At 37.8% G+C, this 21,144-nt stretch overlaps 1 pseudogene; it reads left to right on the top strand.

Annotated features, from left to right (window-relative positions):
• Nucleotides 1–21,144, top strand: part of LOC149157507 (homeobox-leucine zipper protein ATHB-8-like) — a 95,415-nt pseudogene that overhangs the window by 21,314 nt on the left and 52,957 nt on the right.

Below are 21,144 nucleotides of genomic sequence, written 5' to 3'. Positions count from 1 at the left end.
CATCTCCTTTAAGTTCCTTGGGCCTTCACCTCAGGCTTAAGCTTGATGATCATTGTAGGAGAAAGAAGTCTATATCTACTGAAAAAATGCTCAGTCAACCTTGAGCTTATTTTCATTTTCCTACCTACCTACTAGCTGCAATTTCCACTTTAGGTCAAGCAACATGATATTTCCAATAAAGCTAATCAATTGTCCTTTCTGATATTGGAGGCTCTTGACTGCATTCAACCTCAAAATAACCATGGTAGTGAGATGACCAAATCAACTCATAATCTACCTGCTCTTCATAATGCAAATGAAAATGAAAAATTGGTGTGCAAAGCTTGGCCATGTATTCATTTATAGGGTCAAAGAGGACATTTTTATTTTGATGATCATCATAACATTCTACATCTTTAGACAATTGATTCTCAGCCACACACGATTTCTTTGATATGCTATCCAACTGCCTTTCTGAATGATACCCACAAACAATGTAATTTTCTTCATTATAAAGATCATTCTTTGATGCAAGCTGCTGCAAGGAATTACAAAAATGAACAACCTTTTCCTCTGCCTGAGGGTCATAAAAAAAAAAAATTCAGTATTTCTTCTTGTTGTGTGTAATCATTTTCATCTTCATTATGATTCAAAGACTGAGAAGTCTGCTGCATCTCTACATCAATATCAGAGGATTGAACATGGTTTTCATAAGTAAACCCCTGCTGATTTTCATGTTGCATTTCATGGGATGTTATACTTTCTTCTTGGTGTTGAAATGTATTGTTATGAAGAGCCTCTAAGATTTCTTCATCCATAAATTCATCACCATCATAAAAATCCTCCAAATATTGAATAAGACTCAAAGAATGTTTACAACAATCTTGGACCAGCAACAAGGAGGGATGGGATTCTTTATACATCTCATAGAATTCATCATGAAAACTAGCAAGCGAATATATTGAACCATTTTCCAAACTTTTATACCAAGACGATGCTTTTCCTTCTAAAGTGGTCATAAACATCCTCATGAGACAATCCTCAAGAAATTGAACCTTAAGATTCTATACATGCATATGAAACCTAACCAAATGAAAAGAAGCATTGTCTTTCTTTTCATATTTGAATATTGGAAGATCCTCTAACCAATCAACCTTTGGCATAGGATTTAGAAAACTAGGGATATGAGACCGATTCATAGGACCATACCTGGCCTTCATTCTCGCAGTGGAACTCATCTTTAAACTTCATCAAGCTACTGATCTTCTAGCAATGGAGTCACCTTCCAATTTCTTATTCGATGTGTGGAGTCGCCAAGGTAGTTTTGCAGCCTCAAAAAGATGACTAAGCTCCTGCTACCTTCAGAAGTTCAGCTTCTTGATTTTGGGAATGAATAGACTTCAGGCACCCGGCAGATGCACCAAAATGTTATCACAAAAATAGGACCCTGATAGGCTACTGATCGGACTAGAAGTTCAGCTTCTTGATTTCGGGAATGAATAGACTTGAGGCACCCGGCAGATGCACCAAAATGTTATCACCAAAATAGGACCCTGATAGGCTGCTGATCAGACTATCTCAGTGTAACTATTTCAAACCAATCTTTTAGCTAAGGCTTACCCTCCTTAGCCTAGGAGGGCTCTCTTAAAGGGTTAATGATATTGATTAAAGATATGGATAGATGGCTAACTCTATGGTTTGTGATTTTATATGTTTGTAGATTGGAAGATGGAGACTTGCTACCATTGGGCTATGGAGTCAGTGACAGAGATAAGGATAAAAAATAGCTCTTCTTATAAAATTGAGGCTTGTATATACTTCAATGAAAGAGTGACACATTCAAGAAAGTCTCAATAACTTGAAGTTCATAGGAGTCAGAGCATGTGGGCATGAATTCTGAGTAATGATACATCAAGGTATTCAAAAGGAAAGAATTTAAAGTGATAGATCAGAGTGTAATACCTAAAGGAAGTTAGAGCATGAGTAACCATGAATTCTGAGTAATAAGTATTAAAACATTGAAGAAAAATATCCAAAGATAGGACCCAAGAACTCAATTCACCATAGTTTAACACTTAAAGGAATTCAGAGCATGTTCCTCCATGAATTCTGAGTAATAAGAATTAAGACTACGGAAGTAAAGCATATCAAAGATAAAATATGAAGCTCATTGAAGTACACTAAGAATCTCAGCTTCAGAAAAGTCCAACTGCTTCTATATATCAATCCCTGCATAGCATTTACAAAAGTAGTCTTTTATCTAACATTTTCCAACCCTTAATACATTAGTTCTTCTCCGATATATAGAATTCATGTAGATTCCTTCCTCCAGCATGAGGGGAATTCGAATTCCTCCTAATTTGACACCTATTGACACTTAAAACTAACTATTTAATACAAAGGACAGCTAACTAGGAGTCCTAGAGATCTAATACAACTAGGAGTGTAACTCCTTATTATGATTACAACAACCTTATATAAAAATTTAAAACATTCTTTGGCACCTAAAACTCCATGAAGTCGAATTTGATGTTGCTCATAACCTTCCAGCTGGCCCTTGATGACTCATCCTTTTGTTGTTCCTAGAAACTAGGAGACTGTCCCTTGCTCTATTCTAGCTGAAAAATAGGTCTTGGGACAGAGCTCATAACTTCTCATAAAAACTTTATTTGGAAAAAATGAAGGAATTGTTTGTGAAACAATCCATGCTGAAAAAAAACCTCTCTTGGTTTTTCGAAACATCTTTCCTACCGCCCAGAATGAGTCTTTGAAAAATAGGTGTAAAAATATTCTTGTGAAAAACTACACCTACAGCAGTTTCGTAGCGTAAGTTTGATCATTCATTTCTCTCAAATAATAACGGATTTGAAGAAAGTGGAAGAGGTTTTTGTACTTCAGTATCTTAAGAATGAAAAACTCTTTCATGTTTCAGAAATGAGTTTTCCATTTCTTGGAAATCCCCTTGGAAGTCGGCTACTTTTTTCATAACATGAAATTTTGGAGTTCACAAATGTCCTTCTTTGTTTCTTTTAATTTGCATAAAAATGAATTTGATTATTTTGTTTTCCATGGTAGGTGTACCTTGCTCCAAAAATATTTCCCTTTTTTCTTCAAAATTGGCCCATCGAATGATAATATGTAGCTACAGCAGTTTCGTAGCACGCTACGAAAATGCTGTGCATTAGGCAACACCTACAGCAGTTTCATAGCGCGCTACGAAACTGCTATGTAATTTCAAAAACATAGCTTACATGCCAAATTCGACTAGCTTGAGCTTCTTTATCTTGAAATTTCCTTCTCATCTGCCTTGAAACTTGTCTGCTGTGTGATTTTCTTTAGCTAAGGAAATCATTTCTACTGGCTTAGTTGTATCTTCAAATCCTCGATTTGCCTCTTCATAATTCTGATGTTGGGTCTAAGCCTATTATCAATCCATCTGATGTATCTTGCCTTGCTTGAATTTGATGAAGCTTTCTGATCTCTTCTCACCATGGGCGTGTTTGCTCAAACTAAGGATTGGATCAAATTTCTATTGCATGAACATGACCAAGATCAACATGAATATGTCTAGGATCAATTAACTCTTCCCTTACCTTTTTTCTTTGAAATTTTGTCAGTGATAACACATTGGTCTCTCAACCATTTAGGCACCACAATGCCATGAACTATATTCTTGACCAGGGAAATCTATCCGGGTGTGAATAATATGGAATCAAGCTTTCAGCCTCTCTAGGTACCATCAGACTTACTTGCTAACCATCAACCCGGAAATCCAGTTGTGTGTTAGAGCTCAATGACCAATGCCACCTTTCCAACTTTGGGACCTAGACATCAACACAGAGTGTCGACCGGATATCCTCCCAAGCAATGCTTCACTCAAAAAGCCTCAACATTCCTTTATCCAACCAATCAAGGATGATCAATCTCTCCCAATGAAACTAATTGGTAACCAGCATGCCATCAAAACCTTTGAGAGATTCACATGTATAAACACAACCCCAATCAATAATATACTATAATCAGATACAAACCTCTGGGGTCTTCTGGAAAACTTGATGTTACTTCTCAAGTTTCCATAGTAGGAATATCAATTGAATATTTTACAGAGGATTCATCAATCATAAACTTTCCTTCCTACTTCATATGCAACAACATATTCTTCAATCAGATCTTAATTTCTTTCTTTCAGTAGCACCTCAAAGTGCATTCTCCAATTTCCTTCTCCTACTCATGGCCTTCACTAAAACTTACGGTTGTTAGTCCTCATCTAGTGTGTGACACATGAAGAAAAGAATCATATCCATCACGCCCTCTTAAACAGAAAGGATCTAATCATTTCTATACAAGAAATATTCTCAACCATCCTCTTATCCTAGGGAGATTTCATCCAGGCTCCCTCTTTTTTTATGACATCAGAAAATCTTTAATGGCTTCCATCCTTCTTGTCAGAGTCATTCATATATCATGCTTATCACATCAATTTTAGTTTACAATCATCTTCGCCAACTTAAAAATGATGTACGTACACAACTTAGATAACAAGTACAACCAAAATTAGCATGAAGTTAGCCATATCAAAAACTTATAACAACGGAAGCATTTAGACTTTACAAACATAATTAACAAGAGACTATACTTGAACTTATTGCCTAGGTTTAGTTACAAACCCTATATCACATTCATAGCTCACCAAGATATCAAACTCATTATATCTAGGGTTTCAATATTCTTTTAATGGCATGTTTCTTTATCTAGAAAACCCTTGAAACAAATCAAATTAATGAATCTAACAACATTTCAAACTCATATGTCAGACTCCTCACTAAGACTTCATACATGAACTTCAACAAACAAAACCAAACACACTTTAATCAACACCACGACTAGAATCTACAGGTTTTGATGTAAAACCTAGATTTATATCTTCAAATTTTCAGCAATCACTATATAAATTCATAAATTCTAGACTAGAAAATTTTAACCACTACTAGGGTTTACCTGCTAAACCCTAGATTTTCCAAACAACATCATTTCAACCATAATAAGTTAGGGTTTCCATGATCATACCACAAACCCCAAACATGACATTATCAATATATCAAATCATAATAGCAATTTCTCCATCAATAACCCTAAGTAGTTTTAGGGGTTTCACATATTAATAGTAACATACCCTTAAGTTAGGGTTTTCTAGAGAACCAATCTAGGGTTCTATACAGACAATCAAAGATATGAGGAGGGTATATTTATCAAGAATCATTATGATTCAATATAGCTATTCATATCAATGTTAGTAATGTAGAATATCAAATGTATAAACTTTTATTATGAAAATATAAATGATTCATAATTTAAGGCATACCTTTGTTTCTTGACAAACCTTTTTATCTCCAATGGTTTGTCTTGTGAAGCCTCCTTTCATACTCCTTGATCATTCAACAAGTCATGGTATTCTATACCTATAATACATAATTTCAAGAAAAACACGTGATACCAAGACCATGATTTAATTTCTCAAGTTAGATCTTCTACATAGCCATGCAATATGGAATCCTATAGAAATGTTATTCCTCAAGGACTTTTTCTTGAAATTCTAGATTATTTGTAAACTCTAGAAGATAACGATGCATGTTATATAGGGATTACAATTTCATCCTAGACTGGATATATACCATTTGAAGTTAGATATATTTGAAAATATTTATGATTATACTTACCTTGTATTTACATACGTCTAACTCCTGAGAGCTTATTAACCTTGTTTTAATAAGAATACTCACTTGGTTCTTTCTACTCAGATCCTAAAAGAGTGCTTCCTTTGTGTTTGAATTTGTAAGGACAGACTTCTGATAGTTCATGTGATGACACGATCCATTAAAAAGCTTCATACTCCGATTTACACACAGTAATAATATCCATCATCCTAATCTTTGTTGTTGTAGGAGTGGCATAGTTCATTAATGGTGACAATGTGGTGGCAACGAAAGCTTCTTACTATGGTGAACTCTTATCACTATTTCAATTCTTATAAATATTACTTCTTCTTAACAATTCTCCAACTTATGATCATGTCAAAAATTTGACCACATATCATAAAACCCAAATTCTTTTATGATTGTAACTTCACCGAAACTGTGGTAACTGTGGAGGTACTGAACTGTGGAAATAACAAATCCTTGTAATAACATTAGTTCATTGTGAGAGTATTATTGTAATAGCATCACTGTTACATATTAAGAACTTCTCATTGTGTTGATAGGTAATACTTCTCACGATGATGGAACTAAACACTGATCATTGTAGGTGGTACAATGGCCTTCTCTTTTTAATAGCATTGAGCCTTTCTTACTGTGATATCACCATTGTGATAGAACTGAGTCTCATATACTGTATTAGCAATATTAAAATAACACTGAGTTGAGGTCACATTATCATAATATTGTGGAAGCACTGAAATTGTATTGATATAGTGACTGAGAGGACACCGAGACCCTTCTTTTTCTACCCATGATTATACCGAGAGCACACCTGTGATATCCGAATTTTTCTCACTTTTGTAACAACACCAAAACCAATTCACTATAGTCTGTAATAATCTAATAGATCCAACCTTCCATGGTAGCACCGAGATCATCTGAGCTACTGTAGTGAGTTCCATTAGTTTCATTAGCCTAGAACTACCTTTGACCAATACGATAGCTCTGACACCATGTTAGAAATCCATAGGTTAGGTAGTTTAAATGATTTTCCTCTTAATGAAATTACCTTGTGGTATTTTCATTATTAGTATTTGTTCTCTTAATTATATTTTCTTATCATCAAGATTAATGCCAAGCAACAGATATAAGAGAAAACAAGATATAGGCACACTTCCAGGGAAAAATCCCACTCTTTGGGGAAAACAAGTCAAAATTCTTCTGTCAGTAGATTCAAAAAGAGACGACCATGACCCTTATAAACTAGACTAGACTCCCTCCATTAATTCATCCTTCATATATCTTAGCAATGAGTCCCTTTCATTAAGAAGGTACCAAATTATTATCTTTGTGGTAGCATTGAAGTCTTATCACTGTCATAACATCAAGACCTTAATTCACTAATATTTCATCACTGTAAATATACCGAGATTTTCATCATTGTTGTCTACCCTCATCACAGTGTTACTATAGAGCCAAACTGTGTTGAAACTTACACTGTTGCAATACCGAGCCCTCAACGTTGTGTTATACCGAGACAGAAATAGCATAGAACTTGTGTTACTACTATGGTAGTACCAAATTGCAATCTGTGTCTCCAATCTTAGGCTAACTGTAATTGCACTAAAGTTTAAGATTATATGAACTTATCTTCTGTGAAATAACTAAAACATATTACTCTAAAATCCGCACTTCTTTCTGAGATTCACGAGTTATTTTTTGTCCTCATATCACTGAGTTGTTCCATAGAGACCACCGAAACTACCTTTGAAATGCGAGCTCCACAGATGATGAAATGCAACAAGCTCAGCTGGGTATATATAGTGGTTCGTCCATCATTAATGGGCCGACATGACCATGTGAATAGGTGTGACATTGTAGAAGGCCAACATGAGGATAATTTATATGAAGCCAACTTGAAGACTTTGACTTGATGACTTTTCTTGAAGAAGATGACTTGATCGAGTAGTCTTTGAACCAATAATAAATGATTTTGGCAGTAACCTAAAGCCTATAATGGATACTTGACCTATAATTGACCCAATCATGAAACCCATGTTTTAATAAGTCAATTCAATTTAATAATAAAATTATTTTTATTACATTTTCACTTCAAGTACAATTATGAAGACCGAACCTAGTTACATTTTCCAACACCTCCCATATGGGCTAAAAATACCTATGTTGCCATTTTTGGGTGTTACAGAAGGTGTAGGGAGAAGAAACAAAAGGAAGATTCTTGTCTCCAGCCTATGAACATAAAGCTTTCTACCATGAACAGGTTGTTAATGGAGGCGAATGACCGCTTGCAGAAACAAGTCTTACAGTTGGTGTACGAGAATGGTTATTTCAGGTAGCAGTTGTAGAATGTCACAGTTCTTTTAAATCCTTGTTTTGTTTTTGAGGTTTCACAGAAGGTTTTTTTTGGATTACATGCTTCTGGATACTAAGTTTGAGATATTTTTGGGGTGGGGATTATTTAAGGCCTCCATACCAACTACAAAGACTAGTTGTGAGTCTATGGCTATAAATGTTAAAGATCAACAACAAAATCACCTGACCCCCCAGGATCCCCCCAGGGATGCTAGCCCTGTTGGGTATGTTAAATGCCTTTACCCCTAAAAATTCATTTATTTTCAGAGTTGGGTTTTGATTTTTTTCTGCACCAATGGTCCTTTTTGTATGTTTTGTGGCTTGGTTATAAGTTTTATTTTTGTTCTAATGTATTCATTAGATATGTTGCAAGTAGGGTATTGTTTATGTAATGGCGTGATTCATATTATGAGATAGTATCAGTGATTTTAAAATCTACAAGAGCCCAAAAATTTTGGTTGCTTAATTGTTACAGGGAAAAGTGTCTACACAGAACTACTTATCCCACTAAGGTGTGATAGCTACCTTAGAAACAAACAAAGTAAAGCTACTTTCATTTTTCCTTTATGAAATATAGATGAGAGAAGAACAAAGAAGACCAACCTCTGTCTTGTGCTAATCTCCTAGTTCGATTCCTCTCTCTCTTGATAGTCTTTCGCTACTTGTTCCCTTGCATGCCCAGCTTCACAGAGTACCTGTAAGATCGCAGTAGCATAGCACTATACAAGAACATGGATCTATAATCATAAGCAATCTAGGATCAGATGTAAATTGACCATACAAATGCAGAAAACATAAATGACACAAGAGTATGGAGGAAAACTTGAATAGCTTTTATTGATAAACAAAAAAGAGCCAAGGGAGTTACAACCAGTTGTTCTAACCCAGCATCATCCTCTCAACAAGGAAGCCCCTCTTCACCTCATACAAATCTTAGATCACCCAACAATCTGATGTTGTCTCAAGAAACGAACAACAATTCCTTACAATATGCAAAATTCCAGCCTCTGGATCTCTGGGATGAGGGATCCATATATAGATATCTGTAAGGGAGATGAGTCAACTTGTGATTTGATTAGTGTCTTCCCTCTGATAGTTCTTGCTTCCACTTGGATATTGGTGATCTCTTACTCATCCTTGGTCAAATTCAGAGAGGCAAGTGTGACAGGAGAAGTTTCTGGAAGTTTCCATGCCTCTCCACCTCGTGGAATGACACTGCCATTTGTCACTTCTCGCCCATCGCACCCCATAGAAGGGCTTTTTGAAATGCAACGCACCCACACAGTGTATTTAGGTGAGATGCAATGCACTTTGCCTATGGAGCAGCTGAAATGATCCTGTTTTGACCAGTTCTGAGTAGTTTTTCATGGAGAACTTCTGGGAGAAGCTGTAATCAGTTGACCTTGTTCCTTTAGGGGTTAGAACAACACTTTTAGGGACTTAGGAGCCCTTGGTTTATGGACATTTCATGCTTGGGGTCGTAGTGCCCAAAAATGTCTATAACATTAATGGTCTCAATAGTAGTGTCTTTCTCTATTCCTCTCATAAGTCAAGTGATATAAATTAATCTCTCTATGTTGAGAGGAAAGTGTTAAAGGATTTTTCAAGCATCTTTTGAGATCGCAATTGTATCTACCTTGCAAACTCCTACCCATCTCTCCCATGTAAATAACTTCAAACATAAAGAGTTGTTGGATTTTTTAATCCACACCTTGATCTGGAACTGGTAAGGCTTTCCAGAATAAAAAGGGCATGTAGTTCAGTGACAGAGCAGCCAGGGGTAGTTCCTGAGTTCGACCTCCAACCTGTCCATTTTTTCTTGAGTAGGAAATGGTGAGAATGTGAGGGCCTAATAAGCATGGAGATGTGTTATAGACCTGAACTTCACCAACTCAAAACTAATACAAAATTTTTTCTTAGGAGATGGGACTTTGTTTCAAACTTGTAATGGGTGCTGATATTTTTTCTATGCATAGACTACTTTAGTTTGTTATGCAGTTAGGAATTGATTGTGTTTGTTGTTTGGAGTCATGTAAAATTGTTATCTACATTTTACACCTACAAAATGTTTCAGTTATGACTAGGGTATGGTTTTTTTTCCTCCTGTCTCTACAGACTCCTTTCTATTGCAGAGGAGACTTTAACAAAGTTTCTTTCAAAGGCTAAAGGAAATGTTGTTGAGTGGATCCAGATGCTTGGGATGAAGGTTTTTTCTCCAATTTTTGGCTGAACAACATTTTATGTTACTGTTTTTCTAATGGTAGTTAATAATGAGAGTGGGTTATTTTGTACAACTTGGTCCAGATGTTATTGGAATTGCACTATTTCACATGGGTGTACTAGAGTAGTTGCATGAGCTTGTTCTCTTGTTGGTATAGACCCTAAAAAGTAAACATATCCCCATTTCCATGGATCTCTATCTTCACTTCAAGTTGATAGATGAATTTCATTTTTTGTTGTTTAATTTAGGTTGCAAAGATTCTCAAATATCACACATCCTAGCTTCCATATTTCTGAAGAGTGGATGTTCTTACTACTTTCTCAACTGGAAATGGAGGAACAATTGAGCTTTTATACATGCAGGTGAAATGAATTGTAAGCTGAGAGGTTTTTAGCCATATAAAATTTGTGAAGTGTTCATCAGTGTCTAATTTGAATGCTACTATTAATTGCAGATGTATGTGCCAACTACTTTAGCTTTTACCCGAGATTTCTGGACTCTTAGATACACTTATGTATTGGAAGATGGTAGTCTTGTGGTACGTTGGATACTTCTTGTAGTAACTTGGGGAGTTCTAAGAAAAAATCAAGAGTTCTGGCCTATTTTCCTTTCTGATTTTCTTGTACTTTTCTTTTGTTGGCATGTTCCTCATTTTGTCTTTATTTCTTCCCCAAATGTAGCTTTTATTGTTTCAGTCACATTTCTAAAGCATTTATTCTTGCATAATTTTCTTAACTAAATTTGGAAAACTTCCAAAACCTTCCTCAAAGGTTTGTGAGAGACCCTTGAGTGGAACTCAGGGAGGTCCCAGAATGCCCATGTTGCAGTAGTCCATTAGAGCAGAAGTGCAACCAAGTGGATATTTGATTCATCCCTATGAAGGTGGAGGTTCTCTAATTCATATTGTTGACCATATGGATTTTGAGGTAATCATTTCAACCAAAGGAAAGAACCTTTGGGTAGAAATCTGGTTTTCTCAAATAAACCTGATGGTAGTATTTCACATGGCACATACCTAACGTTAAGGTAAAGGGTGCTTATTTTTTGTGGGAGAAATTTTTCTCTCTCACTAAAGTTTTAGTGAATGGACACAATAATTGGATAGTCCAATTCCCTCTTATAGCTACAAGCATCTAAGACTGCAAGAAAAAAGTGATGAGCTTGGTTTTTCTTGGTTTGGAGAGGTCATGCAAAGTTTTTTTCTTTGGGTTTTCTCCTTATGGATGTAGAATGCAAGGCATCTTTTTTGGGGTAGTGAAAGAAAATTATAAGGAAAATCCATTGTGTCCTAGGACTAGTGGAGCCTCTCTTGAATCTTGTAGTATATGTGGCATTTGAAATAAATTGTTCTTTAGACTTCATATTTGGAGATGGTAAATGTTGGGATGGGGTCCCCAGGGGTAGAATTGAATTAAACTTAGTCATTTTTGTAAAGAATTTTGTAAAAGATGTAAAGTCTCAACAAAATGTGGATGCAGAGTGCACAAATAGATAAAGTCAAAGGGGCCTTAGCCCCCTGTTTTTGGTCAGTTTTGAAGACTCACCCATGAGCCCGGGGCCATGGTATTATATTAGGAAACCTATAAATAGTTTAGTTTTAGCAAGTCTTAGTAGTAAGTTTTGATAGAAAATTAGGGACATTGAAGATTTTTGTCATCATGGGCAAGAGCTAGGGCAGGAAGGATCTGCTTCCTACACATAGGTAGAGAAGGGAAGGCTCCTATAGTTGAGTGCGCATGAGGCCTAGGTAGAGTCTGCAGTTGAGTGCATGAACCCCTGCAGCTGTGTGTATAGGGTAAGAAGAGTCTATAGTTAGTGAACTGAAGATCAATAAAGACCACTTTGTGAAGAATTACTGTGTATTTTCCATTATATTTGTTTATGTTATATGTTTTCAATTAATGACATGTTTTATGAAATAAAGATTGAATGTTATGCGAATTCCTTGAATCTATCTTAATAAGGTATGAATTGAATTCTTAGCCACTTCCGCGAAGTTAAAGACTATTTCTCTTATGTTTTCCATCGAATTAAATAGATCTACGTGAATTACGATATAGGGTTTCTTGTTGATGCACGAAAGTAGGTAAATCGACTGTTTAAGGTCCATAAGGACTGATCATGGACCTTCATGAAGGTCTGAAGGCCACTTTAACTTAGTTACAGTAATGATCCCTAGAATTTTGTCAGTCTGCGTGGAGGTATCTCTAAGGCACTGAAAAATATCACACTAGTCTCTAGATGCAAAAACTTGGTTCTTGCATCCCCTAATACTACTTTGGGTGAGACTACAGCCTACATTACATAGGTTGTTGCCAAAAGGGCTAGCAGTGTAGGGTTGTGTTGGTTGGCATAACTAACTCTGAACCCAGTTAAGGACCCCCTAAGCTAACAAATTATTCCATTGTTGGGACCGAGATATGCTTAAGGAGATGTGTGATGTCGCATCATTGGAATCTAACTAAGAAAGAGATTGAAATTTGGTTAGATCGAATGATTCGCGAGTTCAAAGCTAAAGAGAATAGGAATCCACACCTACCGAAGGAGGATTGGTTTAATAGATATATGTATACAAAGGTACATGAAATCTTCTTTTGCACTTTCCCAATTGAACTATACGATTGGTTAGCTAAATTGACAGACATTCAAGGAAGGTGGAAGCTTGATAGCTCTATAGTGTGGACACTAGAATTGGTGCAATGACTAGAGGCCTGTGAAAACAAGATCACATAGATCATTTTCTTGATCGAAGTCTGGGAGGATTTATTACGGAATTTGAAGTTGACACCTTAGTCAGCTATAGTGAAGCAGAGTGAAGATTCTTCAAAGGACCACAAGGTAAGTATTTAAGTTCATTGAATACCTATATTAAAATGATATTATGCCAAAAGTGGGTAATTCCATTACCTTGATGTTCGGAGCTACGTGAAGTGGAAGATTCTTTAGAAATCGTGAATAATCATGACCAAAGTATAACCCATTGATTGGACCTCCTTCGAGTGATGACGAAGGGGCAGTGCAGTCTACACCTTGAAGCATTGTTCAACTAATAACTCGAGGTATTCCTAGAACATATCCTCCATCCACTCCACCTCCACTTACACCTCCACCACATACACCTTCACCCACACATCTACCTCGACTGCCACCATTCAACATGGAAAATGCAATGAATATGTCGATCTTTAAGGGCATAGGAAGTGAAGATCCAAAGCAGTTATGGTTTGTTGCGAACGTTGTATGGACAACACAACAAATCACTAATGATAATATAAAGAAGGAACAGTTGGTTACCTCCTTGCACGATCGTGCGCTAACTTGGTACATTAAGTATTGCACTGACAATCCTCATGCATCACTAGTAGAAAATCAAACAGGTTTGAACAAAGAGTTTAGTAAGATTAAATCCAAGGCACAAATGGTAATTGAACTTAAAGAGATCACGATAAAGGTTGAGGGGACACCTTGGGAATTTTATCAGAGGTTGAAGTGCCAAATTATATAGGCTAACATGAAAATCTCAGATAGTCAACATTGCGACTCATTCATCACATCACTTTTGCCGCATTTGAGAATTTATCTATCACAACAAAAGATAGAAATGCAAGAAGAAGCCTTGTAGATCGCAATGAGGCTACATGCATCACCTATTCAGGAAACAAATCTACAAGTACAATAGATTCACTCATAGTTAGTGAGCTTACACCTAGAGTTCAAGAGTTTGGAGAAAGAAAAGGAGACGAAGCCAGAAGTGCACGCAGAGGTTTGTGGCTTGAAGTGCAAGGGGCATGGGCATGATAAAGATCATTGTCCAGTATATGAAAACTATTTTATAGGGAGAGGGCCAGCCCCCTGAAGACAGAAGTCCTGTTTGGGCCAAGCATAGGAGCTGCGCTATGGTGCACCATTTGTCAAGTCATTGGGAAACATGCAACAGATAACTTCCACTTGATTCAGAAGTTCGTTCAGACACCTCATCAGTTGTTCTATAATTTCTATAAATTTGTGGTCCATGATGAGCGCCATTGTAGAAGCTATGAGATGATGATGGAAATAACCCCTACTTATTGTATGCAAGAAGAAAGTCGGCCTCTAGATCAAGAAGCTGGAGGAGAATGTGCAAGTTTTCAAGGTTGAGGATGAGGATGAGGAGGGGGACTTGTTAGAGGTCGTGGTCAAATTATTTGCTACAACTGCAGATAGTTGGGGCACTTTGTGTGAGATTTCCCCAATCCTACACACCTTTCATGTAAATACTACAGATAGCTTGACCATTCCATAGAACAACGTCTAGTGTTAATAGCTAATATGCAACAGAAGAAAACACAACCTCAACAACCTATGCAAAATTTACAAATGATGAGGGTTGAAGCACGTGAGGAGGATCAAAGCATTAATATTGTACTAAGGAGTGGTATGACAACTGGTGCAGATAAGGGTAAGTAGCCTGAAGAGGATGGATGGGTCTGCAAAGCTCTAGAGGAAGAAGTTGGCTTTTATTTAATTGTGCTAAGGAAACATTCATGGAAGTTAAGAAGAGCTTTTTTGAGGCCTCCACCTCAAGAAGCCAAGACAAGATGCAAGAAACCAATGTGACAAAAGAGGTTGATACTTCTGTACTCACTACCTTTTTGGAGACCTGCATATAGTTATTGCATGACAAGAAGGTTGTGGAAGGATTGCATGACCTAACAAAAAAGTGTTCCAATAAGGAAAAGACTCCTTTGGAGCAGCGTGCAGTTAGAAAAATTGGTAGGCATAAGCTGCGAACAGGACGAGATATCTGGTTAATAGCACAGATAGGTGAGTATGAAATGGATGAGGTCATTTTGGATTTGGGGTCTGATGCGAATTTCCTACCAAAACAAACATGGGAAAGGATGAGGAAATCAGCATTGTAGTGGTCTTTGAATTAGCTCAGGATATCAAATCAACAGAAAATCATCCCCATGGGATGCTTATACAGAGTAATGGTTGTTATTGATGGTGTGAGTGTAGTAGAGGACTTTGAAGTTATAGAAATTTTCGATGACAGTAATCCATACACCGCACTCTTAGGAATTGAGTGGGTTATTGATATGAATGAAATCATTAATCTGAAGAAGTGTACAATTCCATTTTAAAGAAAGTCGCTTAAGGTTATAGTTCCACTGAATCCTGTAGAAGGGGCATGTTATACTGAACTAGTCTACGATTATGTGGAAAGTGATGATGAGCTGGATCAAATCTATAAGATAACAGTGCAAGATCAGGATTGGATCAATCCAATGGCAGATGGATGAATTGCATGGGACCGGTAGTGTTCTTGCACTTTTGATTCAAATGAGGAATTAGAGCACGGGAAAAACCGCTTACATGAGGTTTCTACCTTACAATGCAATATGATGATGAAGTCACTGCATTGTGTTTCATCGAAGGTAAGAAAGTTAACTTATTATGATGGTTTTACTAACGTAGATATTTTTTTAGATGAATTTAAGCGTGAATTCCCTTAGGACCACCACTTTCAAGTATTGGAGTTGGTGTTACGTGTTACGCTTGCATGATGGTTGGGTACAAATAAGGATATTTTTCTTGGATGGCTAGATTACAGGAGAATGATGAAGCTACGATTTGGGCATGCTAATACCAGAATGGAAGGGATGATATGTGTGATCACTTGGCAAAGTGTACTCAGGCGTGGGGTACAGAACCACATCCAGAATGGGTACATATATTTTACCATACCTTGAATACAATCCCCATGAACGGGTACCTTGAAACAGAGCTCTGCCATGACACTGTAGAATGGGATGTATTGAAGGAAGGTTTCTTATTGACTTTTAGCTTTGAAGATGGCTTTACAAGCATCGATGAAGCGCTTCAAGAAATTAAAGCAGTTATCTTCAGGTCACCAAAGGAACCTATGGAATGGACCCAACCATACTGTAGCACCCAGATGCACCATGACCTGGAATGCTTTAATGTGATCGCTGAAGAGGAGGAAGAAAACTCGAGGAATATTAATATTCCAGAGAGAGAAGAGTATCGTGAAGTCGAAGGCCCACAAGTAGAGAACCCAAACATCTCTACAACTTTGGAAACAAAGCAAGTAAACATTGGAACAAAAGAAGAACCAAAGTTCACAAATATTGGAGACTATTGGGATGACGCTACAGTAGACAAAATTGTTGAATTACTTGACGAATACCAGGATCTCTTCCCTGCTAAGTTTTCAAATTTAAAGGGTATGCTTGGTGACTTGGGTGTTATGAATATCACATTGAAGCTAGACACAAAGTCTTTTAAATAGAGGCCTTATCACCTTAATCCTAAGTATAAAGAGAAGGTTCGCTAAGAGCTATATAAAATTCTGGAGGCAAGCATCATAGAACCTGTTGAAGAGTCCGATTGGGTGAGCCCGATGGTGGTACAAGAGAAGAAACAAAAGGGTGAAATAAGGATTTGCATACATCTGCGGAAGCTCAATGATGCCTGTGTTCACGATCCATTTCTGATGTCGTTTATAGATGAAGTGTTAGACAATGTCACAGGGTAGGAGGCCTATTCCTTTACTGATGGTTTTTCTGGGTATCATCAAATTAAGACTCTTCAAGAGGATAGAAGCAAAACCATGTTCGCGACAGAGTGTGGTTGCTTTCAGTACATTGTTATGCCGTTTGGATTAAATAACAGACCTGCAATATTTTCCTGCGTAGTCATAACAACGTTCAAAGAATTCATTCATAAGTTTCTAGAAGTGTATTTTGATGACTAGACAGTGCTTGGCTTGGTGACGCGCCATGTGGCAAGTCGACGCCTTATTTGGGATACAAGTCAAAGATACCAAATAGTGTTGAATTAGAAAAATTTTATATTTTTTGTTCCTTTTGGGATCTTTCTGGGTAATGTTGTGTGCAAGCAAGGATTGATAGTGGACCCTGCAAAGATTGCATTGATTGTGAACTTGGAGGCCCCTAGGAATGTCAAGTAGCTATGTGCAATACTAGGCCACACGGGATACTATAGAAAATTCATCAAATCTTATGCTCAAATTACCGCACCCATGGAAAAACTGCTAAGGAAGGATGAAACATTTTTTTGGGATGAAGAATGTTAGCGCAGCGTAGATGTGTTGAAAGAAAAGATGGTAACTACACCAATCTTAATTTTTCTTGATTGGAAAATTGAGTTTCATGTACATGTGGATGCTTCTTGCATTGCTCTGGGTGCAGTACTCAGACAAGAAGGCGAAGGAGAACTAGACCATCCCATAGCCTTCGCAAGTAGGAAGTTATCCAAGGCTGAGAAAAATTATTTAACAATAGAGCACGAAGGGTTGGCCATGGTCTATGCACTGCAAAAATTCAGGCACTATCTGTTAGGGGGACATTTCAAGATGTATACAGATCATTTTGCCTTAAAATACCTGTTCAACAAACCTTTATTGGGGGGAAATATTTGTAGATGGTTATTATTATTTAAAGAGTATGACTTTGAAGTTATTGTGAAGCCAGAAGAATTAGTAGTGCGTGCAACCAATGTTTCAGTGATTGCGGGACATCTGTACAAAATGAGTACAGATGAGATATTGTGGAGATATGTGCCATAATTTCAATGTGATAGTATTCTAGCCGAAGCTCATGGGGGAGCTATGGGAGGCCATTATGGAGGAAACACAACCGCATAGAAGATTTTACGTGCAGGTTTATGGTGGCCAACACTGCACAAGGATTTCAAAGCATACTATAAGGTATGAAATGCATGTCAAACGACTCGCATACCATCGCTAAGGGGTGAGCTACTGCTACATCCTCAGGTGTCTTTATAGGCCTTTGAGAAGTGAGTGATTGATTTTATTGGACCGATTCAGCCACTTGGAAAGAAAAAGGCCATGTGCTACATTATCACTGCGACAGAATATTTAACCAGATGGGTAGAAGAACAACCAGTAAAGGATTGTACAGGGGCTATAGCAACAAAATTCTTGTTTGAATATGTCTTAACAAGGTTTGGATGCCCTAAAGTTTTGATGAGTGATAGGGATACACACTTTGTGAATGAAATTATTAGCACGTTGTCAAATGAATTTGAGGTTTACCATCAGTAGAGTACACCATATCACTCGTAGGAAAATGGGCAGTCGAAGCTTTTAACAAAATTTTGGAGAATGCGGTGACAAATATATGTAACGCATAGTAGAATGATTGGGATGTGTGCATACCTGTTGCGCTATGGACCTATAGGAAAACCTGTAAGAAGTTGACAGGGAAAACGTCATTTATATTAGTCTATGGGGTTGAACCAGTAATGCCTATGGAACACATTGTGCCTAGTCTAAACATAGAAGCTTTGATGGATATGGCGTATCATGAGGCCTTGGAAGAATGGCTCGCATAGCTCATGGAGCTAGACGAGGATCAATTTTTGGCAAGATTCCACCAACAAGTATAGAAGTAATGAAAAGAAGCATGGCATGATCGCCATATCAAGCTTCGCACATTCAAGGTAAATGATCTTGTGTTGTTATATGATAGTAAGTTCACTAAATTTCTGGGTAAATTCCAGATGCATTGGTTAGGACCATATATTGTCAAGGAAATTACAGACGGTGGTGCAGTTCAGCTTGTGAATATGAATGGGGAGCTCCCCGGGAAAAGTGAATGGGAGCAAGTTGAAGCTGTATATGGGGGATCCTGCGCAATGACTATATGGAAGTAGGATAGTCTTAGTGATCTAGGTAGTTGCAAGGGAGCATGAGACTATAAACTACATTTCCTAGTTTGGAGGACAAGGCAGCTATCCGATGGCATGAAGAGTGACGAGGATGCACCAGATGAAGTTTCATTCAGGATGTTGCACGATGGGGTAAGGTACCATGTAGCCTAGCAGGGAAATGACCATTAGAGTTACTATTCATGATTTGATGCCAAGAAAGCGGTTAAGGGTAGTGGGGAGGCGATAATTAAGGAAAAATCTTTGAAGATCTGTCGCCAAAGTAGCATTTATTATTGGAATTTGGGGGGAATGATAGGATCTGAATTTAACTCCCCTTATAAATTATGCATACCAATCCAACATAGAACACTTTGCATTCTAAGAATTGTTGGAGCATTTTGTTGTCTAACGCATATGAGTAGAGTGTTCTGGGAATAATTTGCGATGTGCCCTTCATTTGTGAACTATTCTGCAGTAGCCCGAGAGCTATTTATTGAAAAGATGACTTCCACTAACCTCCATGAAGCCCTCAATTTAGAAGTAGTTGTATCTGACGTGCTAGGTCTTGAAGTATCTAGTATAGAGACTACGCCTGATGCGCCTACGGCACCAAGGTCGCCTAGGCCGAAACAAACTGTGATAAAAGAAAAGTAGCCCGATATGAAAGAAAACCAACTAGCTGCAAAATAAAAACAAAATAAGCCTGTGTTGGTCTGAATATCACTAAGGAAGCATACAGAGCCACAGCCGAAGTAGAAAAATGACAAGCAACTAGAAAAGGTAGTGGATTTAAAGGAAGAGGAGTACCAAGGCATCAAAGAAGTCGATGCTGAGGGGGTCAAGCTTATCTCTTTGTTGCCTGAGTAAATCCCTTCATGGAAGGGAAAAACTAAAGTGACTAAGGAGCTTGATTCGGGGAAATTTGGGGTATCCACTCCCCTACTACCAGAGGAGGCCACATTTGAATAACTAATCCCATTGTTGAAATTGGAGGATTAGGATATTGCAGATTAGGACCAATTTCCACATATGGCCACCCATAAGTATATGATGAATATATACTATGAAGACACATGTGTTACATAGTTAGAACCCATGAAGTGGGTCCGCGGCATTGAGCAGTCGGGGCTGTTGAATATGCTATTAGTTTCTCACTATCGCCGCTCCCCTATTAATATGGTTTGTGTGCACTAGCTCCTCGCGCTGGTGCACGATGGGATTCTATGGCTATGAAAACTTATTCCAATAATAGATATGTTGATCCACAAGGTAACTAGGTTTCCCCACAAAGGAGCGGACCCTGCTAAGAAATTTCAAGGAAAAATACGAGAAAAGGAGCTAGCTAATAAAATGAAAAAGGAGTATGGTCTCATGAAGAAGTCGCGAGGATACTCAATCTTTTCTAAACAAGACCAGGCAATCCAGTTTACTACCCAGATCCTCGGAGGAAAGATCATGCAAAAGTGTTGTGCAGATGAAGTTTCGACACTGGTTGTATCCCTTGTGGCACAGTGCGTGAAGGGCATCTAGTATAATTGGTCAAGGTATCTCTGCTAGGAGTTCCTCACGAACTGCCACAAAGCCCAAGAAGAAAGTAAAACATTTCATTACACGTAGCTTCTACTGTCGATTGTATTATTTGCATGGAGGTTACCAGAGGATAGCCAATTTTCTTCGCACAAGGAAGAATTTCCTGAAGCCGCAAGGTTTGCATTGCTCTAGGCCACAAAGGATGTGGCATGCATTAAGGTAATGAATATTTTCTGGGTCCTAATGGATATGGACCTTTGGATGGTAATCAATCAGCGGCCAAGGTTGTCCCCAAACTGGTTTGGGAAATTAGCAGCCTACATAGAGTTCAAAGTTGACTTTCACAATGTCTCAATTCGTGTGTGGAAGGACCCAGAAGGAACATGTCATCTATTGCCTTATTTAGTGTCTGAGACGGATGTGCAGGAAGTTGTAGGGTATTGTTCACCTCTGTGGAGCAAACCTACAATGCTAGAGGTTGGAACCAGCAAAGGCATAGAGAGCTCTGCGGCACAAAAGTGGAAGGCAGCCACTCAGAATGTTGCATGCACATTGGCCGAGAAAAACAAGGAGGCTGCTAAGGTAGTTGCAGAGAAGGCATGAATAGAGGAAGAGTGCATTGCTAAAAAGCAGGCAGAGAAAGAATGG

Source organism: Pinus tabuliformis, chromosome 5_2 (genome assembly GCF_031772625.1).
Source record: "Pinus tabuliformis cultivar Carrire ecotype Pingquan chromosome 5_2, CPIR1, whole genome shotgun sequence".
NCBI lineage: Eukaryota > Viridiplantae > Streptophyta > Pinopsida > Pinales > Pinaceae > Pinus > Pinus tabuliformis.
The sequence above is the reverse complement of the archived record's forward strand: the minus strand, read 5'-3'. Positions and strand labels throughout refer to the sequence as shown.